The 27,596-nt window shown below is 52.8% G+C and overlaps 1 protein-coding gene across 7 annotated transcripts in view; it reads right to left on the bottom strand.

Moving 5' to 3' along the window:
• Nucleotides 1–27,596, bottom strand: part of TNRC6B (trinucleotide repeat containing adaptor 6B) — a 231,389-nt gene that overhangs the window by 105,696 nt on the left and 98,097 nt on the right. The gene's annotated exons all lie outside the window — the stretch shown is intronic.

Raw genomic sequence — 27,596 nt, 5'->3', positions numbered from 1 at the left:
GTCGGCACATAAAGCCACAAGTGCAGTGTCTCACTCACGTCAGACACTCAACGCACAGGATGCTCTCAGCACTCTGAAACAGCTCAGAGGAGAGAACCTAGGCTCAGAGACAGAACAGCGGGGAGGACATTTGCCTCGCCCTCGGCTGACCCGGGTTCGATCCCCGGCATCCCAGAGGGTCCCCCGAGCACCGCCAGGAGTGATTCCTGAGTGCAGAGCCAGGAGGATCCCCTGAGCATCACCAGGTGTAACCCGAAAAGCTCCCCCCCCCCAACAAAAAAGAAACCGTGAAGGAAGGCTCCAATAAGGCGCCTCCGGAACTGCCCCCCCACCAACGGCCACCTCAGAGCTTAGGGGCTCTGGCTGAGGGCACCCGCCAGATGCCTGGATGAGGGTGACGGGGAGAGAATGAGGTTGACAGCAAGAGAGCAGGGGCGGGAGGGGAGCCGGGGGGGGGGGGGCGCGCAGGTACACAGCAGGTGTCAGGGCAGGGGGCACCCACCCAGCCAGCAGGAGCCCCCGCAGCATACAACCCCACGGAGTGGAACTCCAGAAATGACAGTGACAGTGTCAGAGTCTGCACCCCGCGCTCGGACGGAAGACCCGGCATTGACTCCTCCGGCGTCGAACGGGAATAGCCAGAAGGGATGCAGACGCCGGACCTAAACTCTACCCATTTCCCACGGCCTGTCCAAGCCAGGGACCTTCGGGTGATTTCATCGCAAGATGGCTGTGCTGGCGACAAGCAGGAACAAGGGGCCCTAGTGACCGGAGGGCCGGGAGGGAGCTTGCCTTGCAGGCGGCCAACCAAGGTCCAATCTCCAGCACCCCACAGGGCCCCCCAGCACCGCGAAGTGACCCAGAACACAGAGCCAGGAGTGACCCCCAGGTACCGCCGAGGATGGCCCAAGAAAAAAAGAGAAACCTTGGATCTATGCAGTTATCGCAGTAACCACCACATACTTAATCCACACTAGTCCTTTAATCCTCAAATTATCAAGTTGGAAGTGTTACCATTTCCGTTTTAAAGTGTGAAAAGAAGTGTTCACATGTCCGAGTCGGGAGTTCTACACATCAGTCAGAGACAGAGCTGAGGCACGAGCCTAGGGCTGGTGGTTCTACCTCTCACTTTATTCCTCTGCCTTTGCTTTAGAATTTTCCATGTTGCTTTTTTTGTTTTTTGTTTGTCTGTTTGTTTTTGGGTCACACCCAGCAATACACAGGGATTATTCCTGACTCATGCACTCAAGAATTACTCCTGGCGGTGGGTGCTCAGGGGACCCTATGGGATGCTGAGAATCGAACCCGAGTCAGCCACATGCAAGGCAAACGCCCTGCCCGCTGTGCTATTGCTCCACCCCCATGTTGCTTTGTTAAGAAAAAGGTTTGCACTCTTCCAGCTGCGCGTCAGAGGGCCGAGTGCCCGGACAGGCTGGACACCGGAAGAGCCTGTTATGTCATCCCCATGCTCCCAGGAGGCTCACGGTTCGAACAGGAAGGGCAAACACGCATGAACTGCCGCTGCCAGACTGTACTGAAGAACCTGTAGGAAAGCAGATATTCGAAGGCTGCGCCCGAGAAGAACTCACGACCTTGCTCGGCATCAAGGGGGCTCTCCTGGTCCGCCACTCTCACTCTCACTCTGGAGTCTGAGCCGGGAGAAGTTCGGGACGCGAACATTAACTGGCCGCCAAGCTGGAGGACACTCGAACGTATTAGGAAAACATTCCCCGTCTGGCTCAATCGCTTCGACGGCTGCTAAGGGGTTATAAAATGCGCCGGAGAAGGGCATACGGTGCCTGCTTTGCCGAAAATGTGACTCTGCCTTCACAGGATGCTCCGGCCCCCATCAGCCAGCTCTCAAGACACACTCGAGCACCACGGACCAGGCGCTCACATCCCTCCTTCATCCACTGTCACTGTCAATCTCGTCCCGTTGCTCATCGATTTGCTCGAGTGGGCATCAGTAACGTCTCCATGGTGAGACTTGTTACTGTTTTTGGCGTATTGAATACGCCACGGGGAGCTTGCCAGGCTCTGCCATCAAAAGTACATGCAAGTATCTGATTCTTGAATTATTTTTTGGGATGAAAATTTGGTATTCGTTATTTTCTTTTTTCTTATTTATTTTACTTATTTATTTATTTATTTGTTTGTTTGTTTGTTTATTGGCTTTTTGAGTCACACCCGGCGATGCTCAGGGCTGACTCCTGGCTCTGCACTGCACTCAGGAATCACTCCTGACGGTGCTCGGGGGACCCTATGGGATGCTGGGAATGAAACCCAGGTTGGCCGCGTGCAAGGCAAACGCCCTATCCGCTGTGCTATCACTTCAGCCCCGGTATTCGTTATTTTCAACTTTTTTTAAAAAAAAAGTAAAATTGGGGCTGGGGCACTGTGTGCAGAGGGGAGGGTTCAACTGCCGACAGTCCAGATGAGCCCCCCGAGCACCACCTGAATTGAGCACTGAGTGCTGAGCCAGGAATACCCCAAGCATGGCCGGGTGTGGTCAAAAAAAAAAAAACAAAAACAAAGCAGGAAAGCTTTTGGGAGGAATTTCTCTGTTGTGTTTTGCAGTCAGCCTCCCAAGGGCTGGGGGGGGGGGGGGCACCAGCAGTTCTCAGCTCAGGAAAAGGGCCTGCTGGTTGGGGTCTGCAGTGCCAAGGACCCCTCCTGGGGTGCCGGGGGCCTCTGGGGCTGCTCCCAGGGATGGTCAAGGGGCAGGTGGCCCCAGGAACCAACCTTGACCCTAGCTCCCCACAGAGCACCTTTCAATCATCATTAATACATACACGCACCTTGACCCTATCTCCCCATAAAGCAACTTATCTCATAGTTAATGCATACAGCGGAGCTCCCGTGACCTAGTGCTCGGCTGGACAAGGGCACTTCCATGCCCAGAGCCCCTCTATCGTCCCACCTCTCCCAGCGGAATACTAAGAACTCCCTTGGCCTGACAGACAAGGCCTTGAACCCAGGGTCCTGCCTCGGGCATCTGAATTCCAAGCATGGGATCACACCGTTGCTCCCTCTGGAGTGCTCGTCTCACACTTGTTGTTAGCGCTCATTCTCAAAAACGCTGCAGTTCCCGTTACGGCCCCAACAGATGTGCCTGACAGACAGGTCAGGTTCCACTTTCTGACTACGATGGAACCGCAGGCTCCTATATAAGCGGACAGCAGGTTCCTGCAACCACTTAGGCTGAATGACAGTCCAGCAGGGAGGGCGCTTGCCTTGCACGCAGCCGACCCGGGTTCCATCCACAGCATCCCCTAGGGTTCCCCAGGCCACCAGGAGTGATTCCTGAGTGCAGAGCCAGGAGGATCCCCTGAGCATCACCAGGCATGACCCAAAAACAAACAAACAAAAAACCCACGTCCAAGACTAGGTCACGGAGCACCCCAGTTCCCAACTCCCCTAAAAACTGCTAATCATTTCCCAAAGCAGTGACTGCGAATGATGCGCCCACGAGAACGATCACTTCCCCTTATCCTCACCCAACCTTGGCCTTGCCTGAAAGAATCAAAGAGCCAGGGGCGAGGGAGGCAGCTGAGGGGTGCAGAGGCAAAGACACGGCTTCAACCCCCAGCACCTCCCAAGCCTCCTAGACCGTCATCCTGGTGCGTGCAAGGCCAGGGCTGAGCACTGTTGGTCGAGAATCACGAAGTGGCCCACAGCTCCCACTAGGTGGAACAGCTCTGACCCCAAGGTAGCTCTGGAAGCGGAAAGACTATTTGGCCACAGTGCATAATCTCTAAAATACAACCGTCTCTTTGGGGCCGGAGCAATAGCACAGCGGGAGGGCATTTGCCTTGCATGTGGCCGACCCGGGTTCGATCCTCGGCATCCCATAGGGTCCCCTGAGCACCACCAGGAGTAATTCCTGAGTACAGAGCCAGGAGTAACCCCCGAGCATTGATGGGTGTGACCCAAAAAGAAGAGAAAAAAACAACAACAAAAAGCAACCGTCTCCTCCCCTTGTGTAATGTGACAGATAACAGGGAATGAAATCTACCTTAACTTCGGAACCTGAAGGTCATGAGCGCCTAATCCAAATCCCCAAGCTGCGAAATTCATTTGATGGACTTTCATATGAAACTGGACTGACACTGCATTTATTCAAAACTACTATTCCGACTTAGGAAAAAATGCTCCATAGCTGACTATTTAACACATTTAACCATGACAGGTAATAGCCCGGCAAGCTACCGAGAGTATCCCACCCACACGGCAGAGCCTGGCAAGCTCCCCATGGCGTATTCAATATGCCAAAAACAGTAACAATAGCAGGTCTCATTCCCCTGACCCTGAAAGAGCCTCCAATCGTTGGGAAAGACGAGTAAGGAGAGGCTGCTAAAATCTCAGGGCTGGGAAGAATGGAGACGTTACTGGCGCCCGCTCAAATAAATCGATGAACGGGATGACAGTGACACAGTGATGTAACAGCCAATTAGGTAATAAATCAAGAATGCCACAAAGTTAGTCATGTTCCTCAAAATTTAATTTTTCTGACCATTCTCAAAGCTTACTTAAATGCCAAATTTCAAATGGTATCAATTAAATACTTTCACAATTCATAACGGACTTCACCCAGACCCCAAAGTTTCTAGTAGGTTATTAATGCTTTTGCAGCAAACTCAATTTGACTAATCTCGTGGTTTTGGTGATTATCATACATATCTTGAGTATTTCTTAACATATTAGTCACAGGATTATCCCCTCAAAGTTAAACAATTCTTTTAATGAGAACTTCTTAGAACCACAATTATTGGTCCACACATACTGAAAAATCCTAAATACTGGTACCGAAAATTACTTGTCCATCAAGTACTTCTATCCAAGACACACTCAGCGAAAGATAGCAATAACCCCTGTACCTTCTGGTTCCTCGTATATTCCTTGTAAACGACCTATGTAGTCGGGGGGAGTGTTACCCACCGCACACAAATGTGCACATTACCACATGCAAGTCCCAGCCAAAGGCACCAACCTACACCGTAAAGGGAGCCCGTGTCCTCTCTCAGACACCTCAGGACTCCCGGCCTCTTCCTCTGCCTCCCTGGAGACCGTGCCCCTTCTCTGGAGGCTTCTCCGGAGGCTGAGCTGGGGCTGCCTGAGGGATGGGCGGGGCTCCTCCTGGTCACGTGACCAGCAGGCCCGCCACTGATGCTGCTCTCTGGGCCTGGGTCTGTCTGTGGCTGTCGGAGCCTCCTGCGAGCCAGGCCCTGAGTCCTCAGCCCTCTTCTCTGCACTGCAGACAACCCCCCCCCCGCTTCCCAGCTACCACTCTGGAACCCACTCTCCGAGCTTCTCTCTCTCTCCAGCAAGTCCCCGCTGCAGTCCGGCCCCCAGCTGATCAGCTAGTTGCCTGCCATCATCCTGAAGACTTGGACAGGAAGAGCCAACGCCACCGAGCCAGAGTTTTGGCTACCGGCCACGCCTCTGCTTCTCTTTCTTGACCTGTGCTTTCCCGAACTCATCCATCACTCTCTGGGATTCCTCCACATCCCTTCAGAACCAGAATTTACCTATTTTGTCATTTAATTCCCCTTGGGGCAGTAGCACAGCGGGTAGGCCATTTGCCTTGCACGCGACTGACCCGGGTTCGATTCCTCCGTCCCTCTCGGAGAGCCCGGCAAGCTACCGAGAGCATCCTGCCCGCACGGCAGAGCCTGGCAAGCTCCCTGTGGCGTATTAGCTATGCCAAAGACAGTAACAACAAGTCTCACAATGGAGATGTTACTGGTGCCCGCTCAAGCAAATCGATGAACAACAGGACGACAGTGCTACAGTGCTATAATTCTCGAACACGTTCTGCCTTTGCAGCCACTTCACCGCTCATCTCTCTCCGGGTTTCCATTCGTCTTTCTTAGCCCGTTCTGTCCTTCCAGCACAAACAGCCACAGATGACTACAGATGGTCATCGAGTCCAAAATTTAAAAAAAAAAAAAATCTTGTCGTCTGGCTGCAATTTCATACTCTTCTCTTAAAGCCATGCCTGGGCATTTCAGACATTCTCCAAGAGCCATCCTAGCTCCAACACGAGCACCACAGAGCAAGAGGTGGGCAGGTGATCTGCACACCTTGTCACGTCCACATTCATCCAACAACTGCGTGGCTTCAAGTATCTTGTGCTCTCCAGTCCACTTTCAGTATTGGAGCATAAACACATTAACATTTCACATCCCACCTTTTCCTTCGTGAGTCATCTGCGGTGAGAATTCAGTAACCCAATCGCCTTTGTCTGCTCTCTAGGATGCAATAAATATTAACACCCCCCAAGTTTTGGGGGGAACAACATTGATCAAAGCTCATCATCATTATCATCATCATCATCAAAGCTGACAAAAGAAAAATTTCCCCTATGGGATCAAATGGAGAAATTGAAACTATGGGGACTCAGCACACTCCGTGGGGCTCGGGAGACCCTGGGGACAGCTGGTCAACGTATAACAGGGAATTTGAAACGGACACGCACCAAAATTAACACGAGGTAAAGCACCCTCGGCTCAAGCGCGTGTTTTTTTTTCCTAAATGGGAAAAAGGAGCGGCGCTGTTTAGTAAGGCAGAGAACGCTTGACTACTTTTAACACGTCGGAGCTGGCGCACTCCGCCGGTGGCTCACACTTGAATGTGGTTTAATTAACACAAATTGAGCGCCCGGTGTCAACATGTTAAACTAACAACGGCAGGGATAGAAGTGATTTCACCGGATAAACGAAAATAATGATCGGAAAGCCAAGGCGGTTCTTTTTCCCCCGTGCCAGCTCCAGCGGACTATTGGGATCGTCACAAAACCCCAGGAATTGGCAATGTAAGAGCAGAAGTGGCCGCTGGCAGGGAGTGTTCCCGAGAGCTCCGTGCTGCGCGTGGGCGGGGCTGCGGCCCTCCGGGTCGCACACACCTTGAGGCCCACCACGCAGACCAGGAGCAGTGTGGCATGAAAACGCCACAGTCCCAGGCTGCACACAGCCCTCGGCACTACGCACGGTCCTTGCGCACCACGAGGGGTGGCTTCTAAACACAGCTGGGTCTGGTTCCCAAACCCCAAACAATACATGAAAATAAAACCCGCTTCCCAAGGGCTGGGCAGGAGAACACGCGTCTCACAAGAGAGGGCGCCCGGGTGCACCCACCAGCGCCAAAGATCCAGACAAAATCCAAATTGCAACGCCCTGTCCTGTGCCACACGGAACTCCGGTCTAGCTACTCAGTCGTCCAGCTATGTGGTGGCACTTTCTGACGACAGGAGGAGAGAGGAAGCAGCGGGGCCAATCCACAGCCGGGAAATGGAAACTGAGGCCCAAGCGGCAGGAGGTGAATCTGCCCCAGGCTCCATCCAAGCAGCCGCCCAGTTTCCCTCTGGCTCTAAGTACCGGCCTCTCGGGCCACAGAGATGGGACCGGAGGTCAGGCACGTGCCCTGCATGCCGTCAACCCGTTACATCTCCAGCACCACGAGGGTCCCTGAGTACCAACAAGAGGAGCCCCTGAGAACTCCTAGCTGCGACCCCCAAGCCCCCGTGACATATAATTCAAATAATACTAGACTCAACATTTCACAGACTAGCAAAATTCACACGTACATAAAAAAGGTCCTCCCAGGCTTCCTCATAATTCAATAATAAAGAACCAAGTCTAAATAACATGAAGAGAGTTGGTGACACATTAAAAAAAAAACAAACATAACATTCTTCTCCTTTAAGATTTTAAAAAGAGGAGGCCGGAGTGATAGTACAGTGGGGAGGGTGTTTGCCTTGCATGCGACCAACCCAGGTTCGATCCCCGGCATCCCATAGGGTCCCCTGTGTACTGCCAAGAATAATTCCTGAGTGCAGAGCCAGGAGTAACCCCTGAACATCGCCAGATGTGATCCCAAAAGCCAATAAATAAATAAATAAATAAATTTTTTTTTAAAGATTTTTAAAGAGAGAGCCAGAGAGAAGGCACAGGGCCTGAGGCACTTCATCCGCGGGAGGCCTAAGACCGAGCAAACCTGGATTCCAGATCACTGCACCCCCCAGAAAGAAAGGTCCAGAACTTCCCCCAGTTTTCACCTTCTCAGCTGTACCTGCCGTGTGGCAGGCCCTGGACACAAAACCCAACAGAACAGAAGCACAGAAGCAGATGGCCTTGCCACACGGGGCTGGTCCCACCGAACCTGACACTACACGAATAAAGAAGCATTTGCTTTTAAATCTCTGTCTTAAAGAGTACATTCTCACAAAAGAAAAAAAAATTATTTTTTCTCCCTAAGTGGCATTTTCAAACTAAGAACTGCGCGCTGGGCTAATGTCCCCATTTTATTTCGCCACACCCTGGCACCGGTTTATGTTCTTAGAACATACCTGCGAGAGATTAAGGCAGCAGCAGAGAGCAGTCTCATGAAGCTGACTTCCGGTCGAGAAGGGCCGGAGGTGGAGCGAGCGGGGATGGAAAGAGGAAGGTGGGTCGGCCAGCCAGAAGCAGTCCGGGTGAGAGTCAGCCAGGGGGCGGGATGGCGCCCGCTGTGACGTGGGGGCCTTTGTGATGCCCTTTGTGAGTGAGTTGCCCCCTCACTGGAGGGGGCCAGCAGCTCAGAACTGGGCTGCGTTCGGAGGGACCAGAGAAGCATGTTGGCTCAACACCAAGGAATCGGTTCCCTCCGCCACCATCAACAAGACAAGCGGATGGGCAGCGGCCAGCATGTTTGTGAATCCTGCCGTTATCTGCAACACTGAGAGCCAGGCAGGAGACCTCGGCGCCTCCTCAGCGTCTCAGCAGTTATGGTTTTTTTTTTTTTGTTTGTTGATTTTAGAGGTTTTTGTTTTGTTTTTTTCTGAGCTGGAGCGGTAGCACAGTGGTCGGGCGTTCGCCTTTCACGGGGCAGACCCGAGTTCGATTCCTCCGCTTCTCTCATAGAGCCCGGCAAGCTACCAAGAGTATCGAGCCCATGCAGCAGAGCCTGGCAAGCTACCCGTGCGTATTGGATATGCCAAAAACGGTAACAATAAGTCCCTCAATGAGACGTTAGTGGTGCCCGCTCGAACAAATCGATGAGCAACGGGATGACAGTGACGCTTCCATGATGCTTTGTTTTTTCACGTTTTTGAGTCACACCCAGCGATGCTCAAGGCTGACTCTTGGCTCTGCACTCAGGAATGACTTCTGGCGGTGCTCAGGGGACCCTATGGGATGCCAGGGATTGAACTCGGGTCGGCCGCATGCAAGGCAAACACCCTCCTCCCTGGACTGTCGCTCCGGCCCGGCAGGAAGTTTGATGTCCTGCTCACGCCATTCAAGGGCCGCAGATCAAACCTGAGAACCTGGGCACGGAGAAAAGAGGCTGGCAGAAAGATGACAGTGTGGAAGGACAGATGGCTGCAAGGCTGCCGGGACCCAGACGGCGGGTGAGGATTCCCTGCGACTGCCTCGAGCTGTCTTCAGCCCACTGCCTACTCGGGACGGGCTCCTCCACACAGCACAGGACCCACCCGGTCCAGTGCCCCGTGTTACACTGTGGAGTCCACAGCGCTGTCAGGGTGACCCAACCCTGGGCGTCCACCTCTCAAAGCGAGAAACAGGACAGCTGAGGTGATACATGCAGTAGAGGGCCGGAGCCAGAGCACAGCGGGGAGGGCGTTTGCCTTGCATGCGGCTGACCCCAATTCAATCCCCGGAATCCCATAGAGTCCCCCGAGCACCACCTTCTAGAAGCAGTTCCTGAGTGCAGGGCCGGGAGTGACCCCTGAGCATCACCGGGTGTGACCCAAGAGGCACCCCCCGCCCCAATGGTCCCTCAGGGGTTACTCCTGGCTCATGCACTCAGGAATTACCCCTGGCGGTGCTCAAGGGAACCGTATGGGATGCTGGGAATCGAACCCGGGAAGGCCGTGTGCAAGGCAAACGCCCTCCCCGCTGTGCTATCGCTCCAGCCCCCACACAATTTTTTTTAACCTATGAAGTGATACTACAATTATAATACTGCCAGGAAAGTCAGAGAACCAGCAGATTCCTGCCTATTTTACATCCGTCTTGGTACGGTTCACCGCTCGCCTCAGCAATGCCCCCTATGCCCTCCCCTTTCATTGTGTCGGTGCCAGGAACAAACCTGGGACGCCACACGTGCAAAGCATGTGCTTTACCATGGGGCCACAGCCCTGGCCACGCGCAGCGGCCACTATTACTGCACGAGGAGCTCGGTCAGTCCAAAATCGCCGCTCGGTCTTGCTGTGACCCCAGAACTTTGGAAGATGATGGACAGGCCATTAAAGGTGGAGATTGTCCCTCGAATTGGGTTTGTCTGACGTTTCTTTCACTGGATTCTGCTGGGAATATTCCTGGAAAGACTGTTCTCCTGCGCCATCAGGGGCCCTGACAGGACCTTTTCGACCTGTGTCGCTGCTGGGATGGTGATTCGGAGCTGACCGAGGTGGTGTCGGCATCTTTCCCCGCTTTGGATCCAGCAGGTCTACGGCTAGGACTTCAAAATATGCTCAAACTCTCCTTTTATTCGTAAGTTTCATTATGATGGTGATGGGCATGTTTATGCTTTAGAGCCAGGCCCGGTGCCAGTGGGGTCCAGGGGTTGCTGGGCACCAAACCTGGCCAGTGGCCCCTGCTGGCCCCCGCGCCCAGAGCTGTCTTTTGTTCAGTTTTCATCTATTGAATTTCGCGTGTTTTATTATCCCAGATTTGGCCTGCGGGCCTCCTTCAAATTGGTTTCTGTGCCCTTCTGCGATGCCGGTCACTATTTTATGACTTCTTACCTTCCTAACCTGTTATTCTAGATTCACCCTCGATACTGTTGCCCTAACTCTCTTTAGAAGAGAAACCAAAGGTCCTTTATATAGAAAATGGTATCTCGGAGCCACGACCTGGCGCACGTGAGCTGCTCTTCGCTGTTCACGGACTCAGCTACCCCTCTGTGGACAGACCTAAGGCAGGGTGTGTGTGTGCGTGTGGGGGGGTGTGCGTGTGTCTGTCTATGTCTGTGTGTGTATACATGTATGCATGTGGACAGACCTAAGGTAGGGTGTGTGCGTGCGTGTGTGGGGGTGTGCGTGTGTCTGTCTATGTCTGTGTGTGTGTGTCTATGTCTGTGTGTGTATACATGTATGCATGTGGACAGACCTAAGGCAGGGTGTGTGCGTGTGTGTGTGTCTGTCTATGTCTGTGTGTGTATACATGTATGCATGTGGACAGACCTAAGGCAGGGTGTGTGTGTGTGTACATGCATGTCATTCATACCTATATTTACCAATACTTCACTGAAATCCCATCCCTCACACACCAGCATTTCTCACTCAAACCTGACACCCGGGAACCCCCCGGCTTCTCCCTCTGGCTGCGACTGGCTTCTGGAGCAGCACGAATGCCCTCCCAGCCAGACGCAGCCTTTGAATCTGGCCCACCCAGATTGCTTTAACCAACCTCCCGGTCTGGGCCACCTCACCAGCCCCTCCCTCCCTCCCCGAGCTCCCGCCAGCCCACCTGCTCATGTCTAACTAAAACGACCGTGGATTATTCAAGGAGAGAAAAGCATGATGCTTTAAAAAAAAACTTAGGTTCCCCACCCCCCCCCCAAGGGGCTGAAGGGACCCAGAGAGGCAGCACAGGAGCTGAGGCACTCCCTGGCTTGCTGACGCCCGCCTCTCTCCCAGCCTCTCTCCCAGCACAGAGCCGGGAGCAGCCCCTGGGCAGAGCTGGGCGTGGCGAAGCACCTTTCCCCACCCGCCAAGAAGCAGCCGCGGAGGCTGTCCAGGTCAGGCAGAGAGCTGAATCACAGGCCCCCACGTTAGATCCTCGGCCCCAGCCCCCCAGCCCCCTGCAAAGTGTTCATGATAAACGGCAGCATGCAATCCAGACATTCAAACCATCAGGGTAAAGTTCACTTTCGTATCATCTATGAAGAACAGGTTTGCTAAGTGAATTAATAGCATAAACAAGCTCGTAACCCAGATGTTTAACCTACTTAAGGAAACTAATTGTTTTCAAGCACTTTAAAATCACTGGGCATGTACTTGCCTTTAATTATTGTCTAATTACAAATGATTTCTATTTTCTTCATTATGGCTTTGATAAGCCCTCCTTGATTACAGTTGAAGAATCACCACTTAAACTTGGTAGTTAAGGTCCTTTTATTTTAAAAACCTTTATTAATTTGGCTTTTCAATTAATCACCAGAAATAATATTTTTAATCACTCGGCGGTGGGGGGGCACAGGGAAAAGGCGGGGGGACCCGGCCACGCCTGACCGTACCCAGGGCCTTACTCCTAGCACGCCCTTCCGGAATCACTCCTGGTGGAGCTCGGGACCCCCAACAGGGGTTGCTGGGGGTTGAACCTGGCCTGGCCACGTGCCAACCGGCGCCCACCTGCCGTGCCATCTCTCCAGCCCTGATTTCTTCACTGTTAGTTCCTCTCTCACGCTGCGAGGAAAAGTGGAGGCCGGGCTGGGCGAGCCCCTGGAGGCTCAATGCCCGGCACTGCCCGATCCCCAAGGCCCTGCCAGGAGCACGCCCTGGAACCCCGATACTGTGAGGCTCAGGCCTCCCCCAGCACATAAAACCACACCCAGAGTGGGCAGAGATGTCGCTCAGGGGCGAAGCGCATGCTCTGTGGACACGAGGCTGTGGGGCCCATCCCTGGTGAGAAGTGAGAAGGGAAAGAAGGAAGGGCAAAGGCAGGAAGAGCCTTCCAGGGTCTCCTAGGGCAGCCCCGAGACCATCACCGCGGGGCCGTGTGAGCTGTGACAAAAGCCCTCCCTGCAAAACAACCAGCTCCAATCAAAGAAGTTTTTGTTTTGTTTTTTTTCTTTTTTTTGGGTCACACCCAGGGATGCTCAGGGGTTCCTCCTGGCTCTGCACTCAGGAATTACTCCTGGCGGTGCTTGGGGATGCCGGGTCAGAACCTGGATTGGAGTGTGCAAGGCAAACACCCTCCCCCCTGGGCTATCGTTTCGGCCCCTAGCACTTAATATTAATAAAATAAAAAATATGGTTTGTTTGTTTTTTAAAAAAAAGTCAATCTGAGGTAAGCAATTTTTAAAACTGACAGTGTTAAAAATGTGATGCACTAAAAACCCATGTTCTAACCCAGTGATTAAGAAACGCCGGCCTTGGGGCTGGAGCGATAGCACAGCGGGTAGGGCGTTTGCCTTGCACGCGGCCGACCCCGGTTCTAATCCCAGCATCCCATATGGTCCCCTGAGCACCGCCAGGGGTAATTCCTGAGTGAAGAGCCAGGAGTAACCCCTGTGCATCGCCGGGTGTGACCCAAAAACCAAAAAAAAAAAAAAAAAAAAAAAAAAAAAAGAAACGCCGGCCAAAGAGACAGTATGGCGGGTGAGGCACTTTCCAAATGCAAGAATCCGAGAGAAGAAAACCGTCAGGAAACCGCGCGGAAAGGTCTATGTGCTCCGTATTGTCAATATCTGAACCACCGGAGCCTTCTGACAGGTAGAAATCTGTGGGCTTTAGCGTGTCCTTTCTTTTAAAGTCATGAAAATGTGTTTACGTGGAAAGGATGGCAGAAACGGGCGCATTCCGTCAAAGCTGACTCAAGACGGAAGCCAGATAGCAGAAGAATAACAACAGCAAGCGCAGGGACCGTGAAAACACCCAGCAGCCTCTGCAAATACTGTTTATCTCCGGGAGAGGAGGGAGCTGTTTACCGGGTGCCCTGCGCTTCCTACTGGCCCCCAGCAAGCAGAAGGGACGAACCCCCACCCCACAGAGGCCAGAGCTATGCAGAAGAGCTGCCTTGTCCCACTCACCCCCAGCCAGTGCAGACGCCCGTGTCTGCACCCACCCACCACGCTTCCCTCCCCTCCCTGCACATGAGATGTCATACACGGGATGCCATGCACATAACACTGCTCCGGCTTGTCCGCTCTGAGGGGGATGGGGGTGGGGGTGGGGGGTTAAGGCAGGTGAGTAGATGCTACAGCCCCCAGGACTCGCAGAATGGCCTTTCAAGGCTGCTTCTCTTATGCTAGATTCTGCTTCTCATGAAAGTGACATTCCAAGGCCAGAGCGACAGCGGGGAGGGTGTTTGCCTTGCACGAGGCAGACCCAGGTTCAATACACGGCAACCCATAGGGTCCCACTGCCAGGAGGAATTCCTGAGTGCAGAGCCAGGTGTCACCCCTGATCACTGGGTGTGACCCATAAAGTAAAGTGACATTCTGTCGTGAATAAGGGGGGGGGGAGGAACAAGCTTCTGAATTCAGCTGTCAACACAGCCGCCTGGACAGACTTCCTCACGGGGGGAAGGGGACGGTCACAGCACCTTCCACAGCCGCCACCTCTTCCTCCCGGAACCCCGCCGCGCTCTACGGCCGGGGAAGCGTCTGGGCCACTTCCTACACACCTCTCCGCAGCGAGCACCGAGTCAGCGAGGGCAGAGAGCAGCTCGGGTGGGGCAACAGGTGCCAGGCGCCCCCCGTACGGGAAGGTCGGATGCGGCCTGCGCCTTCCCTGCTGACCACGGGCGAGCGCTTCTGCGGCCAGACCCTGCGGCTGCTCTGTGCCCGGTGCAGCCAGGACCCTCGAACACTCAGGGGCACCCAAGACCCGCGAACACTCACGGGCACCCCGCCACCCGATGCCCCCCACCAGGGCCTACCGTCAACTAAACCCCGCGGCTGCATTCTTCACCAGGAACTGCTGGGAAACAACACGTGGTTCTTTTTGCCTTGGGGGCGTTTTTCCCCTTTTTTGGGGGGGGGAGGGGGTGTTTTTCTTTCTCTTTGGGGTAGAGGTGTGTGTTTAAAATATTTAGACTTCATGCCCAGTTCAATCAGCTTACTCAATAGCTGAATAAATAGCAGTACTCCCACATTAAGTCACTTGTGTCACTGTCATCCTGCTGTTCATCGATTTGCTCGAGCGGGCGGCAGTAATGTCTCCATTCGATCCTGTCGCGTGCTAGTGTAACCCAATGGCGTCTGCTCGCTCCTTACATTAAATAAATAAAATATTTAGTCTTTTCAGGGGCCAGAGAGACAGTACAGCAGGGAGGGTGTTTTGGCATGGCACATGGCCGGCCTGGGTTCGATCCCTGGCATCCTATAGAGCCCCCCAGCACCACCAGGAGTAATTCCTGAATGAGGAACCTCTGAGCATTGCCGGGTGTGGCCCCAAGAGCCAAAAAGTAAAATTTTTAAAATAAAATATTTGTATTTCTTAGGGGGGTTAGGGGAGAGCCTCGCAAACTCCCCATGTTGTTGTATTCATATGCAAAACCAGTAGCAATGATGGGTCTCATTCCCTGACCCTGAAAGAGCCTCCAATGCTGCATTGCTGGGAAGGATGAGGAAAAAGAGGCTGCTAAAATCTCAGGGCTAGGATGAATGGAGACGTTACTGAGACCGCTCGGATGATGATGATGATGAGGAGGAGGAGGAGGACGAGGAGGAGGAAGGGGGCAGGGGGTGGTCCCAGCAGCATGGGGAAGCCAGGCTCCTGCTCCCGGGGGCGCCACTGCCGCCTTTGGCCATCTCCCATCTAGGCTCCTCCCCCCTCAGACTTCACCTCAGTTCCACGGAGGGGCCGGTGAGTCAGCCAAGTCCTTCTGAGTTCAGGGGGCTCCTGAGTGAAGCACCCGAGAGAGAGAACTCATCTCTGCAAGCTTCAGTCCTGGCCCCTCTTCTCACCCCTTCGCCTTCTTAGTGTCACTCGAGAGCTGCAAGGCCCCCACGGGCACAGTGTCATCTACACTGCTCACAGCTTAAACCCAGAGACCAGCTGAGCTCCTGAACCGCACCTGCACCCCTAAGCACCTGAAGCGCTGATTCAAGTCTCCTCGGACCCAACCACCCAAGGCTCACTCCCAACTCGCCCTGTGCGTCCGTTCTGGCTTCCAGACGTGAGCCCGGCCGTGCCAAGCCCGAGAACCCTCAGGAAGCCTTGCCCTGGGAAGACGGGCCAGCAGGTGGACCGGGTGCTGGCAGTGGAAGCACTCCGCTCAAGGTCAAACCCCGATGCGGTGCTCCCCCATTCATGAGAGCGTCTTTCTTGCAACAGGCCGTGGGTTTCACTTGCAAAGCGTCTCTGAAACCTGGGTTTGGTTCTGCTTCGGGGGTCACTCCTAGTGCTGTTGGTTTGTATGCCTGACTCCACATGCCTCTGCCCTAAGCTACATAGACATTCCCTCGTGCCCTCCTGCTTAGACACACACAGATCAGCGGAAGCAAATGGACTTCTGTTTGTTTGTTTGGGGAGTTATACCCAGCAGAACTCTGAGTTGACTCCTCGGTGGGGCGGAGGGACCATGTGCAGTGCCGAGTTTGAACTGGGATCATGTACACGCAGGGTCCATATCTGAACACCTCGGTTATTATTCTCTCTCCTGCCCGGCAGAAGCCAGGGGACTTTTTTTTTTGCTCTTTGGGTCACACCTGGCAATGCACAGGGGTCACTCCTGGCTCTGCACTCAGGAATTACTCCTGGCGGTGCTCAGAGGACCATATGGGATGCTGGGAATCGAATCCGGGTCAGCCACGTGCAAGGCAAACGCCCTACCCGCTGTGCTATTGTTCCAGCCCCAAGGATTTTACAAAGAATTTCTACGTGATAAAACCCAAGTGTCATAAAAAACGAAAACCCAACCGACCCTTCCACGCTCCTCCACAACGCCCAAGATTGTGTCTCACTATCATGACCTACTTCCCAGAATCCCCTGCGCCCAACTCCACGCCTTTGTTTAAAGTATTTATCCTGCTTGAAACACTCATATAAGAAGACCGAAAGTGGGATGGAGAGAGAGTATAGGGAGCAAGGGGCTGGACTTTCACGTAGCCAGCCTGGGACCCGACCCAGACACCACATATGATCCCGAGCTCGGCCCAAGTGACCCAAAAGACAAAGAAGGGAGGGAGGAGGAAGGACGGAGGAGGGGGGAGAGGAAGGGGAGGAAGGGACAAAAGGAGTGGAGGAGGGGGGAGGGGAGGAGGAAGGAGAGAAGGAGGAAGAGGAGGAGGAAGAAGAAGGAAGGAGAAGCATCAGAAGAGGACCAGGATGTAGCTCAGCAGTAGGGCACGTGGCCTGATGGGTTCGATGCCTGGCACTGCAAAAAATAAATGAAAACATCGAAAACAACAGCTAACACTGATTTCAAGCCATACGCTGAACACTTCACACAACTTTCCACTTAGACCTCGTAACGCCCCTCTGAAGTGGGCACTGTTCACCTGCTGTGCCGGTGGGAAGGCCGACGTGCACCACGTGCATCCAGAGAGAGAACTGCAACGTGCCAGCGCCAGGCCTGCATGAAGGCAGGTGTGAGCCACGGGTGGTACGCGCTGGCACCAACACGTTAAACCCCAACTCGCATTGCCCTGTCTCTGAGGGAGGCTTCTCCAGTCTCCTCGGCTGGCGGTTTCCCGGAGTCAGCACCGGCCTGCGGCAACATCCCGCCCGTGCACAATAAAATAAAGCGACTGACGACTGTAAAACACTGGTTCTCAACTAGCAGGTCTGCAGACCAGCAGGTGTGAAGAGGTTGGAAACACAGCCAGGACCCCTCGCCTGCTAATTCGACCTTTATCACAGGAATTCCCAAGATGAAAGCCAGATCTCTTATCTCCGTGCTGCCAGCATCAGGAAGTGCCCGATACACACTCCCGTCACACGCAAATTCTCCCGGGTCTGGAAACGCAAATCTACCCAGCACACTCCTGCTCTCAAACCCCGACACTACCGGCCTCAGTTTCTCTCCTCTCCCTACCCCAGCCTCACCCCTGCAGGGCCCTCGGCTCCCGCGTGCGGCCGATAGCGTTATCACAGCGCGGGCAGGCTCTTCCTGCCTGCAGGGGTAAAAGTGCATCTGAGACGCACGTTCTCTCAGGAACCAAAGAGGGGTTTGACGTGGGACTGACAGATCAGCAGGTCTCTGTCCCTTCACATAGGGAGTGGGAGGGACGACATCAAAATTAAAATGCACACGAATAAGACCAAAAATTGGCGGTTGTCATTATTCCGAACTCATAAAGCACCATTACGCGGGTGAAGACATACGTAAGAATAATCACTTAGTTTCAGTGACCTACTTGCCACTTTCGCATAATCGCTCCGGCTTACCTCATTACTCGAGCTAAGTGTTGCCACAGGTTTTGATGATTATTCTAGGTTCTACAAGCTCCCAGGCCCTGACAGAGTTAGCGCCTTTTTCTCCTCCTTCTGACGGGAAGTACAGTGTTAGCCGTGCACAGACTATTCAGAGGGGACAGACAGTCTTCTAGAATGTGAGCTAATGAGCCCGTCCCTGCAGCTGGTCAGTGAAAGACGGTAGGACAGTAAGGAAGTAGGTCCAGAATTTCTAAAAGTCAATATTATTCCTATGACGGGGGCCAATAAAAAAACAAGCATGCAGATGGTCTCTCGGTATCTGTATTGCAAACCATAATGTCCATAAGTAGAGAGAGAGTATGGGGGAAGTTGTCTGCCATAGAGGCAGAGGGAGGGGTGGGATAAGGGGAGGTAATACGGGGGACACTGGAAAATGTGCACTGTTGGAGGGATGGGTTTTCTATCATTGTATGATTGAAACTCAAACATGAAAGCTTTGTAATTGTATCTCACGGTGATTCAACAAAAATAAATTTTAAAAAGTTTTGTAACTGTAGCCCATGGCGATTCAACCATCATCATCATCATCATCATCCCTATTGATCGTTGATTTTCTCGAGCGGTCTCAGTAATGTCTCCATTCATCCTTGCCCTGAGATTTTAGCAGCCTCTCTTTACTCGTCCTTCCCAATGGTGCTGCACTGGAGGCTCTTTCAGGGTCAGGGGAATGAGACCCATCATTGTTACTGGTTTTGACGTATGAATACACCACCGGGGAGCTTGCCAAGATCTCTCCCATGGTGATTCAATTAAAAAAAAAAAAAAAAAATTTAAAAAAGGAGCAAAAAAAAAAAAGTATGTCTAAGTCTGTAACTACCTCACACTGATTTACTAATAAAAAATTTAAAACAAAACAAAACAAACAAAAAACACAAGCATGTACACAGTGACTCGTAACACATGGGGAGAGACAGGATGCAGTTCCCGGAACACTGAGCTTACCGCTACCTGTCCCTGTCTGAGCTACATTTCCTATGAAAGAGTTTTCAAAAAACTAAATTCAATTCATTCTCAGCTTTCCGTTCTACTTTAAAGAAAAAAAATGTTTCTTCTTGACCCGAAAAGCCCCACGGGCCGACGTCATGGCTGTCAGGTGGGTGGGCAGGGTCTCTGGTCCCAGCGTACATGGTTCCAGCACCACCTGGAATGACTCCAGAGCGCAGGGCTGAGATGACTCCTGAGCACTGCAGGATCTGGCTCTCCCCTCACGAAGTTTTTCTTCTTCGAAATCACGATAGTAAGTGGTGCTCTTTCCCCACATGTTTTTACTTGGCAAACTTAATTAAACTGGTAAGTCACCTTGGATTGCAAACTGCTTTCAGAAAGGAATGACCCAGAAAAAAAAAAAATCACTGTATCACTGTCATCCCGTTGCTCATCAATTTGCTCAAGCGGGCACCAGTAACGTCTTCATCGTGAGACTTGCTGTTACTGCTTTTGGCATATCGAATATGCCTTAGGTAGCTTGCCAGGCTCTGCTGTGCAGGCAAGATACTCGCGAAGAGATAAATAAATAAATAAATAAATAAATAAATAAATAAATAAATAAATAAATAAATAAAATAATCTGAAATGAAAAGCTCCCAATGCATTTCCCCCAAAGTGAGCCTGAGAAAGAGAAGACAAAAGATTTTTTTTTCTCTTGATACTTTAAGGTTTTATATATAAACGACACTGATAATTCCCCATGCACAGTAGCATCTCAAAGGTCCTAAGCAAAGACCAGTCTGATTCAGCTTAATCAGGGAAAAAAAAAAAAACAAAAAACCTTTTTTCTCTTTCTGCAGAAAAACCTACCCGTGTCCGACAGACAGAGGGAAACGCTGAGCTGATCAAACACCCAAGCGTGTCTGAAAACCAAATGTGTGCATAGCAGAGACGCACCTTCACCCAGGCCGGCTTCCTCCCAGGAGAGGGGCCGGCCGTGCTTCCTGTGGGGGGTTTCCAGAGAGAATACGTCATCTGGTAACAGAAAATGGGATTTGGACTTGTTTCTCTCAACTCGGGGAGGTGCTGGCCTAGATCATAAGCGGCAGAGAGCTAGGTAACACAGAGAAACAAGTGTCAGGGAGAGCCCCGAGGGGAAACGCCTGCCTGGCTAACCCGGGTTGATCCCTGGCACTCTTCGGTCCCCTGGGCCCCACCAGAAATGATCTCTGAGCAGAGCCAGGAGAAAGCCCTGAGCATAGCTGGATATGGCCCAAAAACTAGCAACCAAAAAAAAAAAGAGCCACTCTACAAGATGGATAGACCAGAATGGACTTCCCAGTCCAGGGAGAAGACGCTGTCACAAAAGTATCCAGTTCCCACGTGTTAAGATAAACAAAATAACATTCTTTTAAAGTGTCTCATTAATCTGATTCCTGTGATAACTGTCTGGACTCGAGACAGGAGAAACTGGGGATCACATCCAGTTATGTAACTCCTGACCGGCCCCCTAAAACCACCAAGCCTCGAGGGGTCCATCTTCAGCAGACCACAGAGTCCTGTCAGTGGGTCAGGAGATGCCTTTGTATTTTTCCCTCCCGAAATGGACTTGACTCGGTTATCAGAATTACAGTCACAGTGTCAGAGACTTTGTGTCAGAGAGGCGGACACTTTGTGTTTACTTGGGGTTTGTTTGGGTTTTGCTTTGTGTCAGTTTGGGTCTTCCTTCTGAGCAAGCTGAACCAGCTCAGTTGTCCATGCAGGAAACCCAGGCCCAGCCCCAGAACGCTGAGCGGGAGCCTGAGCACTGAGCCGGGAGGATCTCTTAAACTCCATCAATCGTGAGCCCAAAACAAAAACACGGGGGGCACTTTGGCTTCATCATACACATTCGGGTACACACAGGGTCTCCACACAGGGTCTTAAATTCTAAGTGCAAATTAGATCCGGAAGTTAAAAGGCACTGTTCTAACCAATTATCTAACCTCAACTTAAAAACAAGAACTTTTGGGGGTATGGTGCCGCCAACAGGTCAGCCTGTACCTGTGGGGGCGAGTGCATCAGCAGCCTGATGGTGCCTTCAGGCTTTCTGATCCCCCAAAATTGCCACTGTGCGTTTGGCCGGACCCCAATAACTTGGGGCCAAGTTTACCAAGAAATTAAACACCCCAAAATTAGATACGTGGAAGACACACCCACAAACCACCTCCAACTCAACTACTTCAGAGACCCGTAAATAAATCTCGAAAGAGATCAAAAGTCGCAGTCAATCTCATTCCCGTGCATGGCTGAACAGACGGGGGACAAATTGGAGGGGGACGGGTTAGCCTGGTGCCCACCCAAACAGAGCCCCTAGCAGCCGCTTGCTTCCACAATCCAAAATCAGCACCATTCTCCCGGCCAGACTCCACCGTCTCAGGACCTCACCAACATGTAATCTGCAGAAAATTAGGGCATGCGGGTTTTGTGACTGAAATTTCCAGGCTTTCTCGGAGTTGGGATGGGCTACCTCCCCCCACTTCCCGATACTCCTGGAAACACTGGCAGTCACCCCTAAGAACCAATCCAGAGGCACCACGTAAGCTCTACTATCCGCCCTGCTTCAGAGACCCATACATAAATCTCAAAAGAGAGCAAAAGTGCAGTTAATCCCGGACCCGTGCATGGCTGAACAGACTGGGGTACATCGGAGGGGGCAGGATGGCCTGGCACCCGCCCAAGCAGAGACCCCATGGGGCAACTGCTTGCTTCCATAATCCAAAATCTCAGCCATATCGCCAGCCTGACTCCACTGCCTGACCTCACCAAGATATGATCTGCCAAAAATGAGGGCATGCGGGTTTTGTGGCTGAAATCTCCAGGCTTTCTCAGAGTTAGAACGGGCAACCCTCCCTCACCTGCCTATACTTCCAGAAGCCTCGGCAGTCACACATCCCCACCCCAAAGTGGCCACCCAATTGAAAAGCTATTCCAGCCTTACCATCCCGATCAAAATACCAAATGTCCCAAACAAACCCATGACCTCTTAGCACCTAAACTGCAAACCATAATGCACAGAAGGAGAGAGAGAGAGAGAGAAAGAAGGAAAGTGCCTACCATAGAGGGGAGCTGGGAGCAGGGGGGTGGGGTGTTGGGGGATGGTGGTAAGGAAACCAGGCACACTGGTGGGAGGAAACATACCCTGGGGGAGGGATGGGCCCTGGATCCCTGTATGACTGAAACCTAACTCTGAACAGTTTTGTAATGGTCTATCTCATGGATATTCAATTAAAAAAAAATTTTTTTAAAGTCATGTGTCAGGGCTGGAGCGACGGCACAGCGGGTAGGGCGTTTGCCTTGCACATGGCCGACCCGGGTTCGATTCCCAGCATCCCATATGGTCCCCTGAGCACCGCCAGGAGTAATTCCTGAGTGCAGAGCCAGGAATAGCCCCTGTGCATCGCCGGGTGCATCTTTGATGTGTATGTGCCATCAAAGAGGTGATGGCCCGAACTCTCCATGGGCACTTGATGGGAAAGTGGATTTCTCTGCTAACGCCACAGGAATTACCACCACCAAGAGGCAACACTGATTCTCCACTATGAACATCTTAAGCTCGAAACACATTTCATGGTCTTTCCTACCCTTACTGGCTATTATTCAGAAGGCCTAATTAGTAAGTAAAAAAATAAGAAAAATAAATAGCCTAACTGAACTAAAAAATAAAAATAATTAAAAAATAAGAACTTGAGCCTGCTGTTTAGAAACCACCCATGTTTGGTAAATATTAGTTCTACCAGCCAGGAGTGACAGCACAGCGGGTAGAGTGTTTGCCTTGCACGCAGCTGACCTGGGTTCGAGCCCCGAGCCCCGGCATCCCATCTGGTCCCCCGAGCACTGCCGAGAGTAATTCCTGAGTGCAGAGCCAGGAGTCACCCCTGAGCATCGCCGGGTGTGACCCAAAAAGCAAAAACAAAACAGTTTTAAACAAAAGCCAGCCAGGATGATAATACAAAATGAGTATTGATAGTCCGAGGCCTAGCAGCCTGCACGCACCCACAAGGCAGTACAAGCCACAGGAAACTCTTCTCCAGCCTCTCCCTCAAAGCGGGGAGCGGGGCCAGCCCCCCGCCGCCCTCCTGCTCACACGGCGTAACAAGGGTGCGGGAGGAAGCATGTCTCTCTACGCACCATCTGGCAGGTGGGAGCGGGCACAACCTCGCAATTCCTGTCCTACATTTCAGATATCGTGCCCTCTCCCCAAAAGCTCAGCCCCTTGCATGCTGAACGAGGGCCTGAACTCTCCCCTTCTACGTTCCCTTGGCAGAAGGCAACATGCTCTAAATGTCACAACTGCTGTGAACGGCCTGGCAAGGATCAAGAGCTCGTCGTGGGGGGCCTGGGTACACAGCTCAGAGGGCTGGCATGGGGCAGCCTTGGGTTCAACCCTTGGGACCGTGAGAAAGCAAATCCTGAGCACTGGGGTAACCTGGGGTAAGCCCGTGCACCCCTAGGTGTGGCCCACAAACCCATGAACAACAAACAAACAGTGTGCCATGCTCCTTTGCCGTTTCCAGAGCAGACATCAGCTGCCGGCCGCCTCCACTGTCCCAAGCCCTGAGCTGTCGGGGACGGCGGTGACAGAGAGTGCAGGGCACGCTTATAATGAGGTTAGCACCACGTCACTGTCATCCCGTTGCTCATCGATTTGTTCGAGCGGGCACCAGTAACGTCTCTCATTGAGAGACTTATTGTTACTGTTTTTGGCATATCCAATATGCACGGGTAGCTTGCCAGGCTCTGCCATGCGGGCTCGATACTCTCGGTAGCTTGCCGGGCTCTCAGAGAAGGGCAGAGGAATCGAACACGGCTCGGCCACGTGAAAGGGGAACACCCAACTGCTGTGCTATCGCTCCAGCTAGCGCTAAGAAAGTAAATTTCTCACTTTATTTGGATTTAAAATAAACTTAAAATGTTAGCTTGATACTTCCTTTCATTACTGAGAGCCTCTGGTCTACGTGGAAAGGACTTGTGTATGTGCCATCAACAAAGCAGGTATTTTCATTGGAAAAAAATTACTTATTTGGGTTTTGGGGTCACTCCTTGTGGTGCTCAGGGGGCGGTATATGGTGCCAGGGATTAGAACCAGGGGCCGGAGGCGTCTCGGGAAAGGCAAGCAAGTGTCTGGCCTCACCTCTCCGCCATCTCTAAGACCCGCAGTGAAAATTCTCGTGTCCAAAACGGAAATGCATTGTAAATATAAAATATATAGGTTTTGAAGACTCGGTATGAAAAAGGGTTAACTATCTCATTAGTACATTAAAATTTGGGACTAGAGCAATAGCACAGCACGGCTTGCACGCAGCCGACCCAGGTTCGATCCCTGGCGTCCCAATATGGCCCCAAGAACTGCCAGGAGTAAGTCCCAAGTACAGATCCAGGTAGTCCTTGTGCACTGTTGTTTGTGACACAAAAACAAAAACAGCCCACACATTAAATAGAAAATACTGCTAAAATTGGTGTCATGTGTTTCTTCTTACTTTTCTGTGCATCTCCTGGAAAATATAAAATAACTGACACTTCCCTCTCCCCCACCCATTTGTGTTGTTTCATTTCTGAGCCACACCCGGGGGTGCTCAGGCTTACTCCTGGCTCTGCGCTGGGGGGTCTCTGCTGGTGGTACGCGCTGCCCCACCTCTCCAGCCCCTCCCCCAGTGATTCCCAAGCCCTTCCCACCAAAGAACTACTGCGAGTCGGGATCATGCCAGAAGCAGACACTGGCCTTCCTGTGTGTATCAGAAACTGCTCGCCACACCTGAGACTGTTCGCCTCTGCCCTCTGAGTCCACATCCATCGGCCCGTGAATCCCTTCCCAGGCCTTTTTATTTTTTTCTTTTTGGGTCACACCCAGTGATGCTCAGGAATTACTCCTGGCGGTGCTGGGGAGACGCTATGGGATGCTGGGGATTGAACCGTGTGCAAGGCAAACGCTCTTCCCGCTGTACCGTCACTCTGGGCCCCCAGGCCTCTTTCTCACTGTCCCCAAGTGCCGTTCAACTTCCTCCCTTCCCACTCTCTGCACCTCTGCGGTGACCTCAGGCACTCAGCGCCGACTACTACTTCAGTGTGGACCGCTCAGTTCTTCACCTCCACCCCTGGCCTCTCACAAGCTCCCCAAGGGCCGCGCCCTGTGAACCAGCCCCCCCTGGGGTCGCACCCTCAGTGCTTCTGATCTGGGACTCTTCATCTTCATTCCTTTCCCCCGACCGTCTGCACTCCCGTGTACCCGGCCCCTCGCAGGAGCCTCCCCCAGGGCCTTTCCAAATAGACCCTTGGGCCACCCTCAGGGGCCTGTGTCACTCTCAATTCTCCCCTCATCCCTCCCCACATCGCCCACGTCCCCACGGCCAGGGCACCCTGATCACACCGCAACAGGCCACAGGGTGGGCAGGGTTCTTGCCCGCACGCCGCTGATCCAGGGTTGACACCCAGCACCACCAGGGGTGACCCCTGAGCCCACAGCACAGCCAGATGTGGCCCAAAACCCAAACTGTAAGGGCCAGAGAGACAGTCCAATGGCACGTGGCTGCAAGGGCTGATCCCCGGCACCACAGATGGTCCCCTGAGCATGGAGCCCAGAGCCCTGCGCACAGCCCGGTGTGCCCCCCTCAAAAATTTTCTTCTTTTTCAACTGATCCTCACTGTTCATGGTGATAAACCCAAGGACCCAGCAGGGTCCCTGGACCCCCGGTGCAAGCTCGACAGGCCGCTGGGCCTGCTCTGCCTGGGCTGTCCAATCTCTGAGCTCTGCTCCAACGCAAATACCTCACAAGGTCCCTGCTGGTGAACCGGCGAGAGTTAGTTTTCCTCCCTCCCAGCCTTGACTGTTTCTCACGGCCAACACCGTGCTGGTGGGTCTGAGCTTTTCTGACGGCACCCAGCCGCAGCCCGCGGGACATCTGGTGGTAAATCAGGAGAAAACGGGCAATGGGGATCAAACGGGGCTCATGACTCTCAAACCTGCATCGCCGCCCTGCCCTTCGTGTGGATGGCCGACACTCCGGCACCGAGCTCGCCATCTCAACCCCACACACCTCTCTACACAGACACCGAGCGAAAGTACCGCCATCCACCCCGCCGGAAGGCCACCAGGGACAGGTGTCACCTTTTATTCCCCGAAACCTTACCTGCGCCTACTCAGCGAAGAGGCCCTCTGAGATCTGCCCAGCCCCGGCCCGATGGACCACACCATGCCACCTGGTCTTATCCTCACCCCTCCAGCCACTGTCCTGCCGGGCATTTAGAATCGAGGCCCATGTTGGCTCCCCAAAGCGACACGGTCCCCTGAGCACTGCCAGAGCGGCCGGACACCCAAATCCAGCCTGAACGGGGAGACTCCGAGCTCACGCCCATGGTTTCGCTTCCCTATGACCGTCTCTTCCCCGACATCACACGCCAACTATGGCCGAGCACTGGAGATGCAGGTCTCCGGGTGGTCCGGTCCTTCCTGCTGCAGCGCAGGGCCTTTGCACAAGCCATTCCCTCTCCTGGAGGGAATCAGCACCCTGAGCCGGGTCTCCTGGCGTTTATAGGCCTCGAACGTGGGCACAGAGCCCTGGAGGAAAAAATACAGGCTTCTCCTTACCCTCTTTATCCTAAGAATTGACAAGTAATAGACAAGTAATAGGTACCCAATAACTATTTGCTCAGTGACTAAATTGCTAATAATTTTCAGGTGTTTTCAAACACAAGTTCTAAGGTCAATAACCGTAACACATTTTTGTGTCATCTACATTAATTCAACAACATTGTTGAAAGCGGGCAACTGACCTAAATTTTTATGTCCCCGGGGCCAAACAATTAATAGTTTCCTTTAGTAAACAGAATTTACGTGGGTGGGCTCAGAATAATCAAACTTAGGGGGGAAACGCTGCATTTTATGTTCTCCTTTGCCTTGTAAACTCGAAGACCGGCTCATGTGGAGCTCGCTGAGAACCTTTTGATGCAAAATACAGAACGTATGAAAAGCAGCCAAGCAAATGTGGACGCATCACAAGGGCAGAGCCTGAAGGAAACTGAAGCGCACGGAGAGATGACATCAGACCATAGGAATGTAGAGACTCGAATAAAAAGAAAGAGCCAGAAAGAGCCGAGTGCGCGGCCCAGCTCCTGCCCTCCCGGGGTCCCGGGAGCTCAGAGAAAGGCTGGGGCCGGCTGGAGGCTCCAAAGCGTCTTTCTGGTTTATTTAACAAACAGCAAAAGGGAAGGAAGCAACTGGGCCCTCGCCGGTCCTGTGTGCGGCACAGGACTGCACTTCCGTGGCTGCCCTATGACCTGGTCTCCCCGAGCACATGAAGACGAGCACCAAGCTCTGCCTAGTAATGTGCTCGAGGCTGGGAACCGAGCACTGAGCAAGAGTCTCTCTCGGGAACCTCGGAGCTCTGTAGGGAGAGGCACCCAAACATGAGTCACATGCTTCCAAGGGCTGACAACTGAGGAACGTTTTAAAATGTCAGACTGAGGAGGGCTGGAGCGATAGCACAGCGGGGAGGGCGTTTGCCTTGTACGCGGCCGACCCAGG

This window comes from Sorex araneus, chromosome 6 (genome assembly GCF_027595985.1).
Source record: "Sorex araneus isolate mSorAra2 chromosome 6, mSorAra2.pri, whole genome shotgun sequence".
Lineage (NCBI taxonomy): Eukaryota > Metazoa > Chordata > Mammalia > Eulipotyphla > Soricidae > Sorex > Sorex araneus.
Note: the sequence above shows the minus strand (reverse complement) of the source record. Positions and strands in the feature narration are given on the sequence as shown.